At 48.4% G+C, this 23,002-nt stretch overlaps 1 protein-coding gene across 3 annotated transcripts in view; it reads right to left on the bottom strand.

The window, feature by feature from the left end:
- Nucleotides 1–23,002, bottom strand: part of TPST1 (tyrosylprotein sulfotransferase 1) — a 307,002-nt gene that overhangs the window by 57,603 nt on the left and 226,397 nt on the right. The window lies entirely within an intron of this gene.

Raw genomic sequence — 23,002 nt, 5'->3', positions numbered from 1 at the left:
TGCTATAGGTACATACCACAATTGGAAATGGACTCCTTGTCAGCCCCTGTACCATGCACTATAGGTGCTCAGGGCATAGGTGCCACCAAGGCCTACCAGGGGCTGAAGCATAGCTTTTGCCACCCCTGGCTGGTTCTTAAATTGACACAACTGGCTGATCACTCAGCTGGGGCAATTGGGTGTAATCACCCCTTGCTTAGATATAGTATACCTATATCTAAACCTATATCTGGACACATATATAGCCTGTAAGCCACTCCTATGGAAGGCCTCATCAATCCTGGAGGCAGAGTGCGTGGTTTTATGTGAGATGGAGCTCTGGCATGAGCTGAGCCTGTCTGCAGCTGTCGGGAACAACTCCCTAAGCTGATCCGGGATAATGCCATACCATATACTCTTAAGCGCCTTATAATCCTCGCGGTTATATAGCAACTTTGGTTTGGCTTTATCAAAACATGTCGTGTAAGGTGTCATACGAATTGGAATACTACCCCCTCGCCAGTTCTGGCAACGGGGGTAGCATTCCACCCTTCTAGAGGGATAAGACATGTTACTTTACTGAAACGCGGTTGATTTAAAATGAGCCTCAGATCCACAAAATGGATGCCTCTGCCACAGACACGGGTCTGGCCTCCTGCTGCTGACCGAAACTCAGCATATGGTGGCCTGGACAAAGAGTTTCCTGTCGCAGGGCGGTGTCAAACCACCCCAGACCGGAGATAGTGGATTGTAGTAGGGAGGTTTCAAAGAAACCAGACACTGCCTGGGGAGCACAAGGCTGCCCCTTGCATAATCCGGCCAAACCGGTTCTGGGGCCTCCCAGCCCCTGTCCCAGCGCGGCCTGGATCAAAGGAAAGGGGTGTAACCACCCCCTTCCTGGGTCCCACCCATAGGAGGGGACCTAGCAGGATGTCCAGCCCACCAGATTCGAATAAGAGTGGGAGCAGTGCCAATGCAACTCAGATCATCCTGAAGAAACATAAGAAACGAATTCTGGACCCTTCGACTTTCTACTCGACGTTAGAAGACTGAAGAATCTCCCTTGTGGTCAAGGAGTGACCACCCTGTGCAAACAGGCAACATCCAGCCCTCAACCCTTGCTTTGTTGCAGTTCCCGCCGGAACTCGAGGGACAGAGATCGACGAGATCAAGCATGCCTGCCTTCTCCCTGCCTGATCCACAGTCCCTGCAGAGCTGAGACCAGTGGAGGCGACCGGAAGCGTGGGGCACGCCATCTTGAAAAGGCCACGAGACGCTGACCGTGCAGCCCACGAGTGACCCTCGAAGTTGTACACCGGGGTTTGAGAAGCCCCAACCCCGAGCTCCACTTGCACCAAAGCTCACCCCTCCACACTCGACGAGTGCTGCGTGGGGCCCTTCTGCTTGTGTTGGCTCGACGCGTTGGCCCGGTCACTTGCCAGCTGGCTTGTGGCCCCTGTGCCGACGAAAACTGAAATACGACTCGCTTTTCTGGTTGCTCCAGATCTGCACCAGCTCCTGTGAAAAGGAGCCCCCACTCTGACCCTCCTGGTTCGAGTGATAAGCAATCTCCCGGTTCCGCGTGGATTGCTTTTGCCAAGTGCTGTTTGCTGCAATCTTGAAGCCGACGGTGCTGACGGTGAGAGCCTTCGTGGGACAGATCGTGACCCGCTCCTGGACGTCGCAGATGCCCCAGAGCCCACGTGACAGCGGAGAGAAGCCTATCGACAACCACCTGATTGCGCCCGACATTGCCTGGTTCCGTCCTGGTTCCACCCTGGTCACTGCTGAGTGACCCAGACTCTGTCCCCTCTGCTTTCAGGTACTTTTCTACTTCGATCCACCCTTGGATCGCACCGAACACTTCTGCTTCACATCGCCTGCAGCTGCAACAGCTTCAAGCACCAAGAGCCTGCGTGTCAAAACCCGATGCCACTTCGACCCTGTGCACCCACGGCCTGTGGGTGAGGTAACATTGCAACGCCGGTGTTCCCACACTGGTACACACCTCTAGGGTCTGTGTCTAAAGTTTTGTTCCTCTAGGTTCAGCGGAAGTATCTTTTAATTCACTTTGTGTAACTTTTACGCACCATTGACATTGCATTGGTGCGAGCCGCACTTTCCGTGCTGCACCCGTCTCCTGTGGGCTACTCCCGACTTCAGCATTGCTAGTCCTGACTGCTCCCAGCGAATCTCTAGGCCCTAGGCCTAACCACTGTTCGATTGGTATCTCTTATACCACTTTTTTAGTATATGGTTTAAGTGGCCACCGGCCCTTATCCAAAATTGTGCAACTTTGTATGTTATACTGTGCTTTTGATTTAACGCTTGTGCCCCTTTCCTCATAAAGAGTACTGGGGAGTAATTTAGAAATAAATACATATATTTTTATAATATATACTTGTGTGGTGTCCTTTCATTTGATTACAGGATTGTATGTGGTAAAACAGCTCGCTTAACACGACCTCTTAAGTCAAGCCTTTAAGGCTGCTTAGTCCATGCTACCTCTAGGATAGCTTGTCTAACAAGGTTGACTTACAACCTGACATCTTTGGGGTTTGTTTGGACTGATACCAAGTGGTTCCAGAATTGGAAACACTACATATCAGGCCAACTTCTCACATTGGTGTGCAGCGGTGCGGATTTGAGCTTGCTGTTTGTTTTACCATTGCAATCTTTACATCAAATTGAAAGATCACATCAAGTACCTCTAGGTACATATAAATCAAAAGCTTAGCATATTAAATTCTACTGAACTTAGTAGTTGTAGATTAAAGGGATTAGCACACCCTGACTACAACTCACTAGCAAGGTACAGTAGGAAAACACTCAGTGTAGGTAAGTGCATCACTTACACCTTACTAGCAGTCATGTCTGATGCAGGTAGAGCCTCAGGCTCTGCTCCTGTAGTAGTTGATCCTATAGGGACAACATCCAGATATGACAACCTTAGCCACAAAGACCTGAGTGCCTTGTGCACAGCCAGGGGGCTAAAAAAGGGCAGAGGCCCTACCATTCCTTCCCTAGTAGCTCTCCTAGAAAAGGATGACTTAGATAAGGTGAGTCAGGCTCCCTTAGAATCAGGTGAAGGGATACACTCCCCTGAGAATGAGAATCTTCCAGAAGATGAAGAAGAGGAGGAGGAAGAGGAAGAGGAAGGCTCAGACTTAGAAGAGCCTGAAGATCAGGATCAGAGGGGAAACCAGGTACAGGTTGCCAGGCTTAACCAGGCCAACCTGTACCTACATGAGAATGGAGAGGGCCAGCACCACTCCAGATCTCATAACCTAGGGGCATATTATCAAGGGGGTTTATCTCCGCTTTTTTGGCTTCAAAAGCCAAGAAAGCGGAGATAAAATTATCTCCCTATTACCTAGCTGCCGCTAACACCAGTTAGTGACAACTAGTAGGAGATAGCGACCATCTTGGGCCCCACTTTGCATGTCAGTGATATTTATCACTAATGAGATGCAAAGTGGGCGTGCCAAGATGTTAGGGACTGAAAACAGTCGCTAACATCGCTATCTCCTATTACCAACTTTTGGAGATATTCACGCTAAGCGGGAATATCTCCAAAAGCTAACACCTGCCCTGAGCAGTTCTTAGCCATGTTATCCAAGGGGAGGTGGATAACATGGCTAAGAGCATTAGCTCGCTAATGCATGAATATCGCTGACTTTTCAGCGATATTCATGCTTTGCGGCGATTTTTACCGCATTTGCGTTAAACCTTGGTAATACCAAGGTTTATTTGCGGTAAAAATCGCCGCAGCGCTGCGGTAAATTTTTGTCTCTAACCAAGCAATAGCGATAATTATCGCTATTGCTTGGTAATATGCCCCCAAATTCTCCCAGGTAACAGGAGGGTGAGATCTCAATCAAGGGACTCTCATCTTTCTAGTGCCTCAAGAGAATCTCAAAGAGGGATGACTCCCTCCCAGAGAAAAGAGCATAGGGCCAGGATGAGGGCTGTCCAACTCCAAATAGAAAGGGAAGAGGTAGCTTTGGCTCAAGCTAAACTTGCTTTAGCAAGAGAAAGAAAATTGTGTGGCTTAGATGCCACTGGTGGCAGCAAAGTTCCTAAAGAAAAAAACAGGGCCTATGACAATAGAAACCTGACAAAAATTGTGCCCCCCTACAAGGAAGGGGATGATATCCACAAATGAATGACTGCTCTTGAGAGGGCCTGCATGGTACAGCAGGTCCCTGAGGATCAGTGGGCAGCAATTTTATGGTACTCCTTTTCTGAGAAAGGGAGGGACAGGCTCCTCACTGTTAGACCTGAGGATGCCAAAAACTACTCTGTTCTGAAGAGTGCTCTTATTGAAGGGTTTGGCCTAACCACTGAGCAGTACAGGTTGTTGTTCAGAGACACCCAAAAAGCACAGACTCAGGACTGGACTGATTTTGTAGATTGTGCCATTAAGGCTCTGGAGGGTTGGCTGCAGGGAAGTAAAGTTTCAGACTATACAGGATTGTACAATCTTATGATGAGAGAGCAGATCCTTAATAACTGTCAGAACCAGCTGTTGCATCAATACCTTGTTGACTCTGATTTGACCTCTCCCCAAGAATTGGGAAAGAAGGCAGACAAATGGGTCAGAACAAGGATTAAGCAGAAAAACCAGAACCAAGGTGACCAGAAGAAAACAGACCAGAAGGGTGGGAATCAGAAAGATAAAGAAAAGGACCAGAAGTCTTCAGGCCCCCAAACTAGCAATAAGGAGGGGGGTTCCCAAAATGGAATCAAGAAAAAGAAGAATGATGGCCCAAAGAAACCTTGGTGTAATACCTGCAAATCAGTTTCACACTGGGGCAGTGAATGCACTAAGAAAAATCCAGTCCCCACCACTGCAGCTCCTAAAGCACCTGCACCCCCTAGTACAGTTAGCAGTGGTGGTACACAGCCAAAGGGTTTAGTAGGGTTGACCCTGGGTACTGAGGTGGAATCTGGCCTAGTCAGAATCCCCACACAGGCAGTTCTCCTATATGATGTGGACTTACCTTTGCCCACTGCAGTAAGCCCCAGTAACCTGGGCAAATATAGGCAGACTCCCTTAATCAATGAGAAACTGGCTCAGGCCTACAGGGACACTTGTGCCAGTGTCACTATGGTGACACCTGACTTTGTGGACCCTGGTCAGATTGTACTAGGTGAAAGTTACCTAGTGACCAATGCAAGCAACTCCACTACTTCACATAGTGTGGCTGTTGTGAACTTCTCCTGGGGAGGGGTAGATGGCCTAAAGAAAGTTGTTGTGAGTGCAGACCTCCCAGTAGACTGTCTGTTAGGCAATGATCTTGAAAGCTCAGTTTGGTCAGAAGTGGAGTACAGGACTCATGCAGAAATGCTAGGGATTTCAGCTCATGTCCTTGCAGTGACAAGGTCTCAGGCTAAGAAGTGCCTTCCTGAGCCAGTGGTGGATCTTGAAACAATAGACCAACCACAACCCAAGAGAAGGAGCAAGAGGGTTAAGGCTGTGCCTTCCCACTTGCCCCAGGTTGAGGATCAAGTTTCACAGGAAACTGATTCTGCAGTCCAAGAGGAGACTGTCTCAGAGGAGCTTGAACCTGATCAGGTTGAGTTTCTGGGGACAGGGGGACCCTCAAGGGCAGACCTGGGGCAGGCCCAATTAGATTGCCCTTCCCTTGAACCCCTCAGACAGCAAGCTGCTGCTGAGGCTGCAGGGAATGCTCAAGGTACCCATAAAGTGTATTGGGATGAAGGACTCCTTTATTCAGAGGCTAGAGACCCCAAGCCTGGCACAACCAGGAGGTTGGTCATACCTTTGAAGTTTAGGGGTTTCCTTCTTACCTTGGCCCATGATATTCCCCTTGCAGGACACTCAGGCCAGAATAAGACTTGGGACAGGCTTGTTCCACACTTTCACTGGCCTCACATGTCAGAAAATGTCAAGGAGTTTTGTCGCTCCTGTGTCACTTGCCAAGCCAGTGGTAAGTCAGGTGGCACAACAAAGGCCCCCCTGATACCACTACCTGTGGTGGGGGTACCCTTTGAAAGAGTTGGAATAGACATTGTGGGTCCCATGGATCCTCCAACAGCATCTGGGCACAGATTTATACTGGTGGTAGTGGATCATGCCACCAGGTACCCAGAGGCAATTCCCCTGAGGACCACCACAGCTCCTGTGGTGGCAAAAGCCCTCATTGCAGTTTTCTCAAGAGTGGGCTTTCCAAAGGAGGTTCTTTCAGACAGAGGTACCAACTTTATGTCTGGATACTTAAAAGCAATGTGGAAAGAGTGTGGAGTAAACTATAAGTTTACCACACCCTACCATCCACAGTGCAATGGGCTTGTGGAAAGGTTCAACAAGACCCTAAAGGGAATGATAAAAGGTTTACCAGAGAAGCTTAGGCGGAAATGGGACATCCTTTTACCCTGCTTGCTCTTTGCTTACAGAGAGGTCCCACAGAAGGGGGTTGGCTACAGCCCTTTTGAACTTTTGTTTGGCCACCCTGTAAGAGGTCCATTGAGTTTGGTGAAGGAAGGATGGGAGTTACCTCTCAAAAAGCCTAAACTAGACATTGTGGACTATGTACTTGGTCTCCGCTCCAGGATGGCTGAATACATGGAGAGAGCATCCAAAAACCTTGAGGCAAGTCAAGAATTACAGAAAGCTTGGCATGACCAAAAGGCTGTTCTGGTTGAGTACCAGCCAGGGCAGAAGGTGTGGGTGTTGGACCCAGTGGGGCCAGCAGCTCTCCAGGACCAATGGACTGGACCCTACCCTATCATTGAAAAGAAGGGAAAAGTCACCTACTTGGTTGACTTTGGCACCCCTAGGAGCCCCCACAGGGTGCTCCATGTAAACAGATTGAAAGCATTTGTTGACAGGGAGGACATGAGTCTCCTCATGGCCACAGATGGGGAACAGGAGGAAGAGAGTGACCCTCTCCCAGACCTGCTTTCCCAGAACCCTGATGATGGTTCAGTTGATGGAGTAGCCTTGGCAGGCAGCCTCACTGAGCAGCAACAGGTGGACTGCAGACAGGTGTTGCAAGCCCACAGACATATGTTTTCTCTCACACCCAGCCAGACTAATTGGTGCACCCATGAGGTGGACACTGGTGACAGTCTGCCTGTGAAGAATAAGATCTACAGGCAACCTGACCATGTCAGGGATTGTATAAAGGCTGAGGTGCAAAAGATGTTGGAGTTTGGAGTGATTGAGCCATCAGAGAGCCCATGGGCTAGCCCAGTGGTCCTTGTGCCAAAACCTCATACCAAAGATGGGAAGAGAGAAATGAGGTTTTGTGTGGACTACAGAGGTCTCAATGCTGTCACTAGGACAGATGCTCATCCCATTCCAAGAGCAGATGAGCTCATTGATAAATTGGCTTCTGCCAAGTTTCTGAGCACATTTGAATTCACAGCTGGCTACTGGCAAATCAGACTAGCTGAAGAGTCAAAAGCCAAAACAGCATTCTCTACCCCTAGTGGACATTATCAATTTGTGGTAATGCCCTTTGGTTTGAAGAATGCACCTGCCACCTTCCAAAGGTTGGTGAATCAAGTCCTTGCTGGGTTGGATGAATTTTGTGCAGCATATCTAGATGATATTGCTGTCTTTAGCTCCACCTGGGAGGATCACCTGATCCACCTGAAGAAGGTTCTGGAGGCCCTGCAAAAGGCAGGCCTGACTATCAAGGCTACTAAGTGCCAGATAGGGCAGAGCAAGGTTGTGTACTTGGGCCACCTAGTAGGTGGGGGTCAAGTTCAACCACTGGAGAGCAAGATCCAGACCATACCGGACTGGGCTCCTCCAACTACCCAGACACAAGTCAGAGCCTTCTTGGGCCTGACTGGGTATTACAGAAAATTTGTAAAGAACTATGGGTCCATTGTGACACCATTGAATGACTTGACATCCAAGAAGATGCCCAAAAAGGTTCAGTGGACAGTTAGCTGTCAAAAGGCATTTGATGACCTGAAGAAGGCCATGTGCTCTGCACCTATCCTGAAGAGTCCTGACTACTCCAAACAGTTCATTGTACAGACAGATGCTTCTGAGTTGGGGGTGGGAGCTGTGCTTTCACAACTTAATCAAGATGGTCAAGACCAGCCCATTGCTTTTATTAGCAGAAGGCTGACCCCCAGGGAGAAACGTTGGTCAGCTATTGAGAGGGAGGCCTTTGCTGTGGTTTGGGCCCTGAAGAATTTGAGGCCATACTTGTTTGGTACTCACTTCCTAATTCAGACAGACCATAAGCCCCTCTTGTGGCTAAATCAGATGAAGGGTGAAAATCCCAAACTGCTCAGGTGGTCCATTTCCCTACAGGGGATGGACTTTACAGTGGAGCACCGCCCAGGGACTGACCATGGTAATGCAGATGGTCTCTCCAGGTACTTCCACTTAGAACATGAAGACTTATCTGGTCAAGGTTAAGTTTAATGTCCCTGCGTTTGGGGGGGGGGGTTATGTAGGAGAGTAGGGTCTGCTATCCTATGGTCACCCCAATTTTTGCTTTTTGCTTCACTGGTTTTCGACTTACTGAGGCTGTGGGCCTGCTAATCAGACCCCCAGCATGCTGTTCTCTCTCTAAATTTATACTACATGTGCTATAGGTACATACCACAATTGGAAATGGACTCCTTGTCAGCCCCTGTACCATGCACTATAGGTGCTCAGGGCATAGGTGCCACCAAGGCCTACCAGGGGCTGAAGCATAGCTTTTGCCACCCCTGGCTGGTTCTTAAATTGACACAACTGGCTGATCACTCAGCTGGGGCAAGTGGGTGTAATCACCCCTTGCTTAGATATAGTATACCTATATCTAAACCTATATCTGGACACATATATAGCCTGTAAGCCACTCCTATGGAAGGCCTCATCAATCCTGGAGGCAGAGTGCGTGGTTTTATGTGAGATGGAGCTCTGGCATGAGCTGAGCCTGTCTGCTGCTGTCGGGAACAACTCCCTAAGCTGATCCGGGATAATGCCATACCATATACTCTTAAGCGCCTTATAATCCTCGCGGTTATATAGCAACTTTGGTTTGGCTTTATCAAAACATGTCGTGTAAGGTGTCATACGAATTGGAATACTACCCCCTCGCCAGTTCTGGTGACGGGGGTAGCATTCCACCCTTCTAGAGGGATAAGACATGTTACTTTACTGAAACGCGGTTGATTTAAAATGAGCCTCAGATCCACAAAATGGATGCCTCTGCCACAGACACGGGTCTGGCCTCCTGCTGCTGACCGAAACTCAGCATATGGTGGCCTGGACAAAGAGTTTCCTGTCGCAGGGCGGTGTCAAACCACCCCAGACCGGAGATAGTGGATTGTAGTAGGGAGGTTTCAAAGAAACCAGACACTGCCTGGGGAGCACAAGGCTGCCCCTTGCATAATCCGGCCAAACCGGTTCTGGGGCCTCCCAGCCCCTGTCCCAGCGCGGCCTGGATCAAAGGAAAGGGGTGTAACCACCCCCTTCCTGGGTCCCACCCATAGGAGGGGACCTAGCAGGATGTCCAGCCCACCAGACTCGAATAAGAGTGGGAGCAGTGCCATTGCAACTCAGATCATCCTGAAGAAACGTAAGAAACGAATTCTGGACTCTTCGACTTTCTACTCGACGTTAGAAGACTGAAGAATCTCCCTTGTGGTCAAGGAGTGACCACCCTGTGCAAACAGGCAACATCCAGCCCTCGACCCTTGCTTTGTTGCAGTTCCCGCCGGAACTCGAGCAACAGAGATCGACGAGATCAAGCTTGCCTGCCTTCGCCCTGCCCGATCCACAGTCCCTGCAGAGCTGAGACCAGTGGAGGCGACCGGAAGCGTGGGGCACGCCATCTTGAAAAGGCCACGAGACGCTGACCGTGCAGCCCACGAGTGACCCTCGAAGCTGTACACCGGGGTTTGAGAAGTCCCAACCCCGAGCTCCACTTGCACCAAGGCTCACCCCTCCACACTCGACGAGTGCTGCGTGGGGCCCTTCTGCTTGTGTTGGCTCGACGCGTTGGCACGGTCACTTGCCAGCTGGCTTGTGGCCCCTGTGCCGACGAAAACTGAAATACGACTCGCTTTTCTGGTTGCTCCAGATCTGCACCAGCTCCTGTGAAAAGGAGCCCCCACTCTGACCCTCCTGGTTTGAGTGATAAGCAATCTCCCGGTTCCGCGTGGATTGCTTTTGCCAAGTGCTGTTTGCTGCAATCTTGAAGCCGACGGTGCTGACGGCGAGAGCCTTCGTGGGACAGATCGTGACCCGCTCCTGGACGTCGCAGATGCCCCAGAGCCCACGTGACAGCGGAGAGAAGCCTATCGACAACCACCTGATTGCGCCCGACATTGCCTGGTTCCGTCCTGGTTCCACCCTGGTCACTGCTGAGTGACCCAGACTCTGTCCCCTCTGCTTTCAGGTACTTTTCTACTTCGATCCACCCTTGGATCGCACCGGACACTTCTGCTTCACATCGCCTGCAGCTGCAACAGCTTCAAGCACCAAGAGCCTGCGTGTCAAAACCCGACGCCACTTCGACCCTGTGCACCCACGGCCTGTGGGTGAGGTAACATTGCAACGCCGGTGTACCCACACTGGTACACACCTCTAGGGTCTGTGTCTAAAGTTTTGTTCCTCTAGGTTCAGCGGAAGTATCTTTTAATTCACTTTGTGTAACTTTTACGCACCATTGACATTGCATTAGTGCGAGCCGCACTTTCCGTGCTGCACCCGTCTCCTGTGGGCTACTCCCGACTTCAGCATTGCTAGTCCTGACTGCTCCCAGCGAATCTCTAGGCCCTAGGCCTAACCACTGTTCGATTGGTATCTCTTATACCACTTTTTTAGTATATGGTTTAAGTGGCCACCGGCCCTTATCCAAAATTGCGCAACTTTGTATGTTATACTGTGCTTTTGATTTAACGCTTGTGCCCCTTTCCTCATAAAGAGTACTGGGGAGTAATTTAGAAATAAATACATATATTTTTATAATATATACTTGTGTGGTGTCCTTTCATTTGATTACAGGATTGTATGTGGTAAAACAGCTCGCTTAACACGACCTCTTAAGTTAAGCCTTTAAGGCTGCTTAGTCCATGCTACCTCTAGGATAGCTTGTCTAACAAGGTTGACTTACAACCTGACATCTTTGGGGTTTGTTTGGACTGATACCAAGTGGTTCCAGAATTGGAAACACTACATATCAGGCCAACTTCTCACAAGCACCAAAGAGGTTAAGGATTTAGGAGGCCCTGGGCCAAACGGATTTTGGGGGCCCCTCTACAGAACAACTATGAATTTAAGATTCAATATCAGAATTTTCATGACCTCTTTGGCCAGGCAGTGACTTGTGTTTTCAATATGTAGCACAGCAGCAGCTCACTAATACTACCGCAAATAATCTTTGTGACGCCCTCCCATTTCTCATATGTGAGGTCCTGTTTTAGTGTAAAATAAACTTTTTGATGGATGCTGCATGAAAAAAACACAGTATTTCTCTTCAAAATGTTCCTAATAGACCCTCACACATCATGCACATTAAAAATAAATTAAAGGAAAACCAGGGCAAGACTCTCAGCAGAACATAGCTGGCTTATAAGCTCCCCCCCTGAAAGTCTGGGACCCCGGGCCAGTTGCCCACTTTGCCCCTGCCTTAAAACATCTCTGGCCAGGGCCGGAATGAGAACCAAAACCGGCCCTGGCAAAGTGCTCGGCCGGCCCCCTGGGGGTGTGCGATCGAGCTCTTTGTCGGGCCGGTTTTCGGACGATTTTGTTACAGGGCCGCTTTTTCAGCTATGCTGCAAAAACGGTCCCCTGGGCCCAAAACTATCCCCCACCCTTGCGGCGCACCAGGGGATTGCCCGGTGCCCGCAACGGCCAGTTCGGGACTGCCTCTGGCCTATGGCTGCACCTGAGCTTCCAGCGCACTTTTAAACACTCTACATAAAATTCAGAACTCCACAGAAATCTGTTACAGCACCTGGCAGCTGTGGGCCACCGAGCACTGGCTTTTATAGCTCTGGTTGCCCATCACACATATGGTCAGCCTCAGGGCTTTCTGCATACCTGACTGAGACAAACAGACAGACACACACACACACACACACAATTTGGAAACACCTAAACCTGCGCAAAACCTGGCAAATGATGGTCTGCAGTAGAGGCACTGGCCTGCCCTTTAGGGTACAAGCAGTGTAATTAAGATACCATTCTCAGAATTGTAATTTATCTGTAATTAGAGACTACAACGGTTATGTATCAACACATTTTCCCATATACACTGAATGGATACAACCCTTTGATACATGAGACCCATAATCCTTGTACAGAGCTTGATATTGTTTAAGCAAGACTTTGAAGTGAACAGCCGCCCTCATACTCCTGGACCTATCAGCAGCCTTCGACACAGTCTGCCACCGAACCCTATCAGCACGCCTCCACAACGCCGGAATTCAAGAGAAGGCCCTGGCCTGGACCACATCCTTCCTCTCCGGCAGAGCCCAGAGCGTCCGCCTCCCACCCTTCAGCTCAAAAACCACCAAGATCACCTGCGGCGTCCCACAGGGATTCTCCCTCAGCCCGACGCTGTTCAATATCTACATGGCTCCACTCGCCCACGTCGCACGACAACACAACCTCAACATCATCTCCTACGCCGACGACACCCAGCTGATCATATCCCCACACCGCCAAAGCCAACATCCACAGAGGAATGAAGGCCGTAGCCGATTGGATGAAGGACAGCAGACTGAAGCTGAACTCAGACAAGACGGAGGTCCTCATTCTCGGATCCACCCCTTTAGCCTGGGACGACTCCTGCTGGTCCACTTCGCTAGGCGCAGCCCAGGAACCCACAGACCACGCACGCAACCTGGGGGTCATCCTCGACTCCACCCTCTCCATGACCAGGCAAGTCAACGCCGTCTCTGCGTCCTGCTTCAACACCCTCCGAATGCTCCACAGGATCTTCAAATGGCTACCCCCTGACACGAGAAAAACCGTCACCCACGCCCTCGTCACCAGCAGACTCGACTATGGGAACGCCCTCTACTCAGGAACAACAACCAAGCTCCTGAGACGACTACAACGAATCCAGAACGCCTCGGCACAACTGATCCTCGACATCCCCGACGCAGCCACATCACACCCCACCTGAGAGACCTGCACTGGCTAACGGTCAACAAAATAATCACCTTCAAGCTCCTCATCCACGCACACAAGGCACTACACAACACCGGACCTACTTATCTCAACAACCGACTCAGCTTCCACACCCCCACCCGAAGCCTCCGCTCAGCCAACCTTGCCCTCGCCACAGTTGCACGCATCTGGAAAACCACCGCCGGCGGCAGATCCTTCTCCTACCTCGCCGCCAAGACCTGGAACCTGCCGGCCTTCAGAAGACTTCACAAGACCTGGCTCTTCGATCAGTAGCGGTCCCCCCCCCAGCGCCTTGAGACCCTCAAGGGTGTGTAGCGCGCTTTAGAAATGCACTGATTGATTGATTGATTGATTGAATTGCTGATGACAGATAACCAAGAGACTCCCTGTGCTCTACTTGGGGTCGAAAGGGTAATAAGAAGATGGAAAGCTCGAAGCCAGCCTTCAAGACTGGCAGTGTTAATGCTCAGAATTTGGGAGTAGGTACCAGGGATCACAGCTCCTTACAGGAGCCCTATAACCAAGGCCTTCACCTCAACAATGACGCAGCTTACCCACTGGCAACATGTACTGTCAACACAACACATAATTTCCTTGCCACTCTGGCCTACAGCCGTCAAAGGATCCATCTAAATTTGCACTGCCATGTACATATGCGACTGCAAATTTCCTTGCCTGCCTCAAAACCTGGGTAAAAAACAAGTTGCACAAGTTACACCCCCTAGCTTGCATGATACACTCTTGGTCCCAAATCTTGGACACATGGACTTGAACTGGACATATCGGCAAGTCATCTGTGTGTCGACACTACACTTGCAAACCCTACACAGACAAGCTAACATTCAAAGAACACACAACACCCCACCATAATCTATAACGCCAAGCAATACCAAGGGCTCAGAACCTCACACCATGCTCAGCAACATTTTAAGAACTGTAGAACTCACAGCCTAGACAGCCAGGTGCTGTGAGGCAACACACCAATCAGAGAGTTCACAGATACCCACAGAAATGGATTTCATAGTTCGCCCGAGACATTGTTCAGGTAGGGTCCGGAGCCCAGGTAAGGGTACAAGAGTCAACGTTACTAAGTAAGGTATGCTCCTGCACTAACTCCCCTTCACCATGCACCACCTTCAGCCCTTACATTCCTGCACAGCAGATTTGAGTCCTCGCGTACCAGCACTGAACCTTCACGTTCCTGCATGCGGCACTCCCTTGTGGTCCTGCTTGGAGCCCTCGTGGTGGTCGTCATTACCATTCCTTCCGCTCTCATTCACCTGCAGGCTGATAGGCCTCTTGCTGGTTCATAAGATGGCGATTGTTGTGCAGTGGTGGTCCTGTGGCCATTGAGGCATTGCTTGCTTATCACTTCATCCTGGCTGTTAGAGTATCATCAACAATGAAAAAAACCTTCAGAGATACTGCTAACTGTGCTTTCATCTTCCAGTTAGGTGGTTCCAGTTCCTCTGGTGCATAATTAGGTATTTCTTGTACCTCTGGTGCATAATGATTCCTAAAGCTCTACTTCACTGTGTCGCAGTCTTGCAATATTCCATCCACAAACTCCAGTTTGACAACACCAGGCTTGAAAATCATGCTACAAGTATTTGTCTTGCAATCAGATTTAGCACTCAGAAAGTGTTTTTTTTTATTTTTTACATTTTGTCTCTTGTACTTTCTGTTGTACTGTTGTTTCTTCAGTAGTCATCCGTTTGTCGCATGGCTACTGGACCAGGCAGCCTGATTTACACAAGGGCTCTTCCTCACTACAAAGACTCTTAAGAGATGAAAGATTGAGTCCTACGTCCAGCCCTTAGCAGGGGTGGATGTGGAACACAATCATCAGTAGCATAACATCTGAGGTCTCGCGAGGAGAGAGCCCACAGGAAGCAGGGGGTTTCTGCAGTCGAAGCATAGAGATAAGGAGCCTGGGTTGGTTTTCTATTCCAGCCCAAATAGACTACCAGGAACAGAATGTATTGGATGTATGACCTTACAACGCATGTTTTTACCATGCATGCTTTTACATCGCAAGTTTTACAACGCATGCCTTTACAATGCATAGTGTTGAGGGGTGCTGGATAGTGAATAGTTTAAATTACTATTCCAACTCCAGTCCCCGTGGATAGTAGGGAAGGTGTTGGATAGTAAATTAAATATTTTCCCTATCCTAGAACGCCCCCAGCACAATGCGTTGTAATGGTTTGCTTTGTAAAAGTTGCGATGTAAAGGCACTGCGTGGTAAAAGTTGCGTTGTAAAGGATGTTTCCCAATGTATCCACCTCTGGCCCAGTACTCAATATAGTCACCTATTGGCCAGTTAGTGGCCTTAGAAGGTGACAAACAAAAGCAGTGCATCCAGGTGGTAGCTGATCTGTCCGTATAATAATTACTCTTTCCTTCACTGCATCAGCCATGGCTCATCCTCACTTCATGGTGTGGTCGGCTGACCACGCTGTACCGTGCAGTTAGCATAAAAACTCTCTTGACAACCTGGAACACTCAAGGGTGTCAGGCCTAGAGTGTAAAGAGCATATACTGTGCAAAGCTGTGTACCATTGGGCACACAACACTGAACAAAATCCTCTATTCACAGAACGAGGAGGTGACAGAAGGGTTATTCGCGACTTGAGCTGGCGCACATCGAATAAGAGAGCAGTGCAGCATGTGCTAATCCGTTGGCAAAAAAGGAACAATTTAGGGAATGGCACACCACAGTAGTATGCATAGAGAGAGCCCTGTGATATACCCAACAGGAATGTACATGTATGTATCCCTGGGCACTTCTGGGCCACCTGAAAGGGGCCATCCAGTCAGTGATGTCACAATGCGTGCACAAGGGCCACCAACAAAGAGACATTCTACCTTCCTTATTGTCGGTGGTGCACAAGTGGGTGGTTTTTTTATTTCACTGGATTGCCCCTTAATCTTAAAAGACAGTTTCCATAACACAGGCCTGGTTTAATGGTTAACTGTTCGACTATGATATCAGGAAACCTGGGTTCTAATTCCAGCTTTAGCCCACAAATGTAACTAGATATATATGATATTTCAATGGTGCGAACTGAGCCATAAGGCAGTGGAGCACTGCACACGGTCAAGATTAAAATCGGTGAGTAATAGGAGAGAAAGCTCAGTTGTGGATGGTTAATGCATTGTGATGTAGTGTTCTTTAAAGAGGTGCATCTTCAACTCTTTCCTAAATTGAAGCAGTATTGGGTCATTCCTGATGGATACGAGCATTGGGGGCTCCTCCATAATGGCGGAGGAGAGCCGCCCCATATCCTGCACCAGCAGATGGTAAATAAAATGTAAATAACACAGTTATTGTCCTTTTATTTATGCTGTCTGTCTGAGCCCTTCAATGTCTATAGGGCTGGGTGGGCCGGCATGTCAGGGAGGAGGAGTAGAGTGCACTCACAAGTGCGCATGTGTGCTTGGTCGGCTGTCCTAGGCCGGCCAAACACACTTGCCCACTTATGTTTCTCCACCTGGCTGTGTTACACAGTGGGGTTGGAGAAAAGGCACAGGCTCCAATGCACCATCTGAGCATCAAACTAGGCCACTCAGACCAATCCTGGCGCTGCTCTTCTGATGAGAGCAGCGTTTGGATTGGGTCTGGAGCCTGTGCCCTTAGGGCCCATCCCTTTCTGGCCCAAATGGCAATGAGAGGAGCAGCGAGGCAGTCAGCGGGAGCAGAGCAGCAGGTACGTTTTTTTAATTTTTATTTTATATTATTTCAACTGCCCCCTCCCCAAACCCCTGCACTCTCCCAGTGGCCGCCCTACCACTTGAGATAGGCGGCGGCCGCCACTGGATACAAGGATGTTGTTTTAGCTCTTGGGTGCATAGATGGAAACGGCTGTTGTCTTCTTTTTTTACACTTCTTAGGCTGCAGCCTGATGGTGTCCTAGCTGCTGGTGTGCCGAGAACCACATGAGATGATGAGTTTGTCTAAAAAATAATTGAGGGTGCTGGTCGCCATGGCTTTGTAAATGATGCAGCTATGTTTGAAGATGGTGCTGGCTGGCGAGAGGAGCCATTGGCATTTCACCAGGGTGTTATCTCCCACCTTCTCAATTGCTTTTCTCACTGAATTGGGATCTCTGTGAAATACCCGTAAGCAATCAACAAAAACAAAACATTTAAAATTAGAAAGGATATAGGTTGTTTCAACAATATCATTTATAGGTTTGGAATATGTATGATGCTTCTGGAAATCATATGCCATGCCAGCTCCTTCTGGAGATAAAAGATTAAGGGATTCAGGTATGCTATGCACCATTGATGGCGTTTCAATAGATTAGCAAAAAATGAGAGCAAGCCTCATACGTGAATGGAATAGAGCTTAGCCCCTGCACTTTATTATTTATATGGCATCAGCTGTTTTCATTGGTGTTGAGCTGGTAAAAATCACTACAACTCAGACCATGGTAGGAGTTGATGTGTTTCAAAGTGCTCTTTCAACCCCTGTGTCCCACATTGAAGATTTATTACATAGACCTATTTTTCAGCAACAAGAACATACAAACAGAGCCTAAAGTTGGCAGCCATGCACAGTAAAATAATGCATCACGGTTTTTCATCTACTTTCTGGCTGCAGCCCCAAAGTATTTAGGGACGTGATACGAACCTGTCACGCAGCGCAGCGCAGCAAGTCACCTAGCTGCACTGCACTGCATGACATGAAAACGGCAGGAATGAGCCGTATTTAGGACACTACAGAGCATTCGTGCCTTTTTCCGTGCGCTGGCACCCTTTCGGCAGCCTATTGCCAATGCAGGCACCCTTTCATCCTTCACCCAACAGCCTGAATTGTATTCTCCCTCCATTTCAGGGTCAGCAATATTCTTGTGTTGCCCTTTGTGTTAGTCCTGATGAAGACTCGCATGGCCCAGGTCCAATTTACCTATAGGCCCTAAGACAAGTCGAAACGTCGACGCTCCTTCTTTTAAACCTGGATCCTGCTACAGTTTTTCATGTGCAAATAACCTTTGGAAGCCATGTTCTTTCTTTATTGAAAAATGTGTATACAATTTATACTTGAGGCCAGGTTACTGTAGGACGGTGAACTGTGGAACCGATCCTTTGTATAGTAAATTTGTGAATAATTGTATGTCCTTATCTGAACTTTCCCTTCTTTAATCACCTTATACTTTCCTTATTCTTTGCACGCTCTCTTTGGGCAACCTTGAAGCTTCTATCTTTGGATAGTTTTTGGGAGATACAATGAATTAAAATTGTCCCTGATTTTGTAATTATTGCTGTTGCATTTTTCTCCTTGTGTGAATTCTGTACATTTATTGATTAGGGTTGATCTGAGTGACATACCCCTTAATGATATGGAAACATTGATCATGTACTGATTGATTCAGTCTAATGAAAGAAAGGGTCACGGACCATTGTTTTTCAATATCACCCTTTCATCCTTGGCGAAAGGATGTCTGCGTTGAATGCAGGATTATTTTGTGTAGGAAGGGGCAGCTTCCTGCACAAAAACAATCCTAAGAGCCGTATTGCTCTTCTATGTGTCTGCAGCAGAATGCAGCGCACATCGAAAGAGCAAGTAACGAGGAGAAACGTATCTTTTTGGTGCATTCCCAGGTCTGGTAAATGTGAGAATCTGTCAAAAACCACAGGAGTCGCGTGGAAACGCACGAGAGAGGAAGTAACAAGGAGAAATAAAGATATCTCTCCTCATTATGCCTCTCCTGGGAATATGCATCTTTCGGGTGCAGTCCCGGGTCCACCTTTCTGGTAAACCTGGGAATCCTTCAAAGACCATGGGAGCTGCGTGGGAACACACATGCAACGCCCATGGAGCGCCCTCCCACGGCAGAACAAGGAAACGCAGCGATGTTGCCTACTCCAAATGCATGAAGCCACTCAGGGCCGTGCAAAGTGCTCGGCTCCATAAGTCTTTCTTGAGGTTTGAGTTGCGCATGGACGTACCACGCTGCGTGTGCAAACGTGACGCAAACCGTCTGGTAAACAGTCCCCTTCATTCTTTCTGAAGCATCAAATTGCAAACGTGCATCACGTGCACTGGCTCTTTCTTCAGGAAACACATGCCATCTCTTTAAATGCAGCCCAAGATTATTTGACTTTTCATTCTTTCGAAGATAAATCAAGAAAACAGATTTTTTAAATTAATGTAAAAACCACCAGCTCGCTTGCTCATTTCCTGTCTGTTCATGGCAGGCGAGCTTTGCATGGTCTCAAGTTTACTCTCGCATGGTTATCGTGCCCATGTTTCATTTTTTAAACAACCGATTTTACTTTTATTTTTTACAACTCGTGGAGGGAGGGGGCTGAGACACCCAATCCCCACCTCCGCCATGAAGACAAGTTCTAATGTTACCCTGAGCGCCCATTGGCGCTCTAGCAGTCTGACCTCCAGACAGCCTCCCAGACAGTGCCAGCCCCTCAGGAACCAGGTAATGGCGGGAGCATTCCTTACTGGCAGCTCAGCTAGGCCCCTCAACACCGACAAATGAGCAGGCATGCCCACACCAGCCACCTATCACCTGGCAACCCCCTGGGGCAGGTGAGCGAGTCTCTAGTGAGTACGAACAGACTGGGGCTGAGACAGTGAACGGCAGCCACCCCCGGGCCCTGCTACTCCTGTTCTTTTTGCTTATAGTAGCAATTTTTTTCACTTCAGTCAGTGGCTGGATATGAAGACAGAATGCTTCTTTCGACTTGTGAAACTGTTTTCCCAAGGAGAGGCCAAAGAATGCATGGTTGTTGATTGACACTCCGCTCTTTTCTCTCATTCAAATTGTATTTTCTGAAGCCGAGAGGCTAACGTTGACTTGGACGTGAAGCCTGCAACCATCCATCGGTCCATGTACCCTCCTGTTTGCCTATCTGCACCTGTTTGTGTGGTGTCTAACTATTTCTCCCTCTGCAGTTTATTGGCACCAGATCTCTCTTTTTCGCTTTGTCTTTCTTTCTGTCTCTTCCTATCTTGTGCTCTCTTTCTCCTCTGCCTACTCCGGGAATCATGCAATCCTATTCAGTGTTCCTTCCCTCTTCTGCGCTTCTTTAATCTGTTGTGTTTCTTATTTTGTGGTTCTTTTTGATCCCTTGCACTATTTTCAATCTAAAATTTCTGCCTTCTTCCCTGCTTTTCCTTCTATTCCTGGAAAACATGACAATTCCAGTAAATTGAGGATTTGGGGGACAGCGACCGAAGGGAAGTATGCCCCCTGGGGATTCTGCGAGTGGTGTGGTCCGGACGACCTCATATTAATATAGGGCTACTTTCCATTAAAGGAGGTAGCCCAATGGGTTATAGACAGAGTGCTTTGGGCTACATAGCCACACTTTTCCCGACGGGGTACCTCAGGGGTCCTCAATCAGCCCCATCTTATTTAATGTTTACATGCGGCCGCTCTTGAACGTCATCAAAGCCCACAATATTAGTGTGGTTAATTGTGCAGATGACACTCAATTGATAGTGTCCCTGGAAGATGACCATGCTGACTCTCAAGAAACAGAGAAGTGTGGCTCAATGGTTAGAGTGGCATACCCTGATGCAGAGGTCTGGCTCGGGACCAGGGTTCAATTCCCGCCTCGGCCGGCCTTGGTGGGGTCTTGAGCTCTAAATTCCTCGGACCTGATAATTCTCGTCTCGGTGCCTATTCTAATCATGGGTTCCACGCTGCAACTCTGGGCAATAGCTTGCTTAATCTCCACAATGGCCCCAACAGTGCTGGGATGCCTGGTTTCACCTTGGGGATGCCCAGGAGTGGACATCTCACAGGGAGAAGCCAGGAAGGGTTCCTTAGTGGTTTGAGTACAAGCGCCGGGAGACCCGGTCCGGGTAGCTGTGCGCTATACAAGTACAAAAACATTTAAATTTACATTTACATTTCACAGATGTATGTGTGAAATGGTGAATTAGTTGAGAAACAATTCATTGCAATTTAATAATGAAAAAACTGCGATACTGCGCTGTAGAGTGCCTTCAGCTTTACCATCTGACTTCTGGCCTAGCCCTACAGATGCCCCCTTGGTACCCGTGAGTACGGTACGTAATCTGAGGGTCAGCTTCAATGATAAGCTTAACCCGGAATCGCATGTCAATAAACTGGTTGGGAACTGTTATACTCTCATGAGAGGACTCCGGAACGTGCTGCCATTGCTACCTCCTCATGCTAGAGGTACAGTGGTTAGGAGTGTTATCCTTAGCCGCCTGGATTACTGTAACACCTTGCTACTGGAGTCCCCGAAATATTTAATCACGAGGCTCTAGAGAATCTAGGCGGCAGCAGCAAAGCTTGCACTATCAAGAATACGTCGGTCATCAACATCTCTGGCGTTAGCTGAGCTCCACTGGCTCCCGGTGAGCTAAAGAACACTGCTCAAGTCTCTGTGTATCACATTTATAGCGCTTCATGTACTTGGGCCCAAACTGCTTCAGGGTAGGTTTGGCTAGTATACACCTGTATACAGCCTACGATCTTCGTCAGCTAATCTGGCAATTATCCCGAGGATTAAGAGATCTACAATGGGGGGGAAGAGCGTTCGGCGTAGCAGCCGCCCGCCTATGGAATAGTCTCCCTCTAGAATTGAGGCAAATACAGGACCTACTGTTGTTTTGGAAGAAAGTAAAGACCTGGCTCTTTCCTAGAGCATAATCGGCTGGTTAGTTCCGCAGTTTAATCCTTAGCACTTTACTGTATCTTAGCGCCAGGATGCCCGTAGGGTTACAGTGCGCTTTATAAATGCTGATACAATACAATACAATACAGGTGACATGGTGACACTGGTGTAGGAGATTGTCAGGAAAAGTTTGTCCCGCCCTCCCACTCCTTCATTTTGGACTAGTCGTGGGTTCAATGCCAGGAGGAAATATCTTGTTTAGGAGGTGCTCTGGTTGGGACAGGTGCACTGGGGGGTCGGCTGCTGTTCATTGTTGCTTGAGACAGGTGCATGGAGGTTGGCCGGAAAGTTTGCATGGGTTTAGATGGGTTTTATTGCTGTTGCCATGGGCGAACTGGGTTGAATGGGAGAGTATGATCAATCTCACACCTGGACAAGGTAGGAAGTTAAAAGTAACACTATAGGTAGTAAACCCCCAGATACATCATTGTCATGTTTTGCGAGTCCTTAATAGCGATTATTAAGGAATTGCTATTAAAGACTCGCAAAACGGGATGCATGTAGAAATCGCAATATATATTGCGATTCCTACAGCTTCCTTATTTGCGATTCGCTAATTGCTAATCACAAATAAGGAATGACTCCCCATTCATTCCTATGGGCCTGAAGGCCAAACCTGAAGGCCCATAGGAAAGAATGGGGAGTCATTCCTTATTTGCGATTAGCAAATAGCAAGTCGCAAATAAGGATGCGATTTCAAGGGTGCTTGGGTGTCCAAAGGTCACCTTGTAGCACCCCAGAAATGGTAATGTACACTGGTGTTGCGCACACACATGTCCAAAGGACATGTATGTGTGTAACATACAACTTAGAAAAATGCACTAAAGTGCATTTTTCTAAATTTTCACTATTTACCACGTAGTTAGACTTCGCGGTAAATAGCGGCCCCAGATTGTGAATTCGCAATTTTTAAAATGGTTCATGAATTGCATTTAAGGAATCTCAAATTGAGATTCCTTAAATGCAATTCATCGCAATTTAGCGATTTCTATAATTGCGATCTTTGCATCTGGGATGATAAATACCAAATGCAAAAATAGCGTGAGAATCTGGCCCTTTGCAAGCCGATTTTCCTTTGATGAATCTGGCTGTAAGTTGGTTATATGTTAATTGATGCAGTAGTGGGCTGTAGGAGAAGTTAAAGGATGCAAAGTGTAGAAGTCCAATACAGTAGGAAGTAGATAGTTGCAGGGTTAGGTTGTGTGGGGGGGCATGTAGGGGTGGGGGTAG

The sequence above is a fragment of the Lissotriton vulgaris genome, chromosome 2_1, assembly GCF_964263255.1.
Source record: "Lissotriton vulgaris chromosome 2_1, aLisVul1.2, whole genome shotgun sequence".
NCBI classification, from domain to species: domain Eukaryota; kingdom Metazoa; phylum Chordata; class Amphibia; order Caudata; family Salamandridae; genus Lissotriton; species Lissotriton vulgaris.
This window is presented reverse-complemented; position numbering and strand designations above follow the sequence as displayed.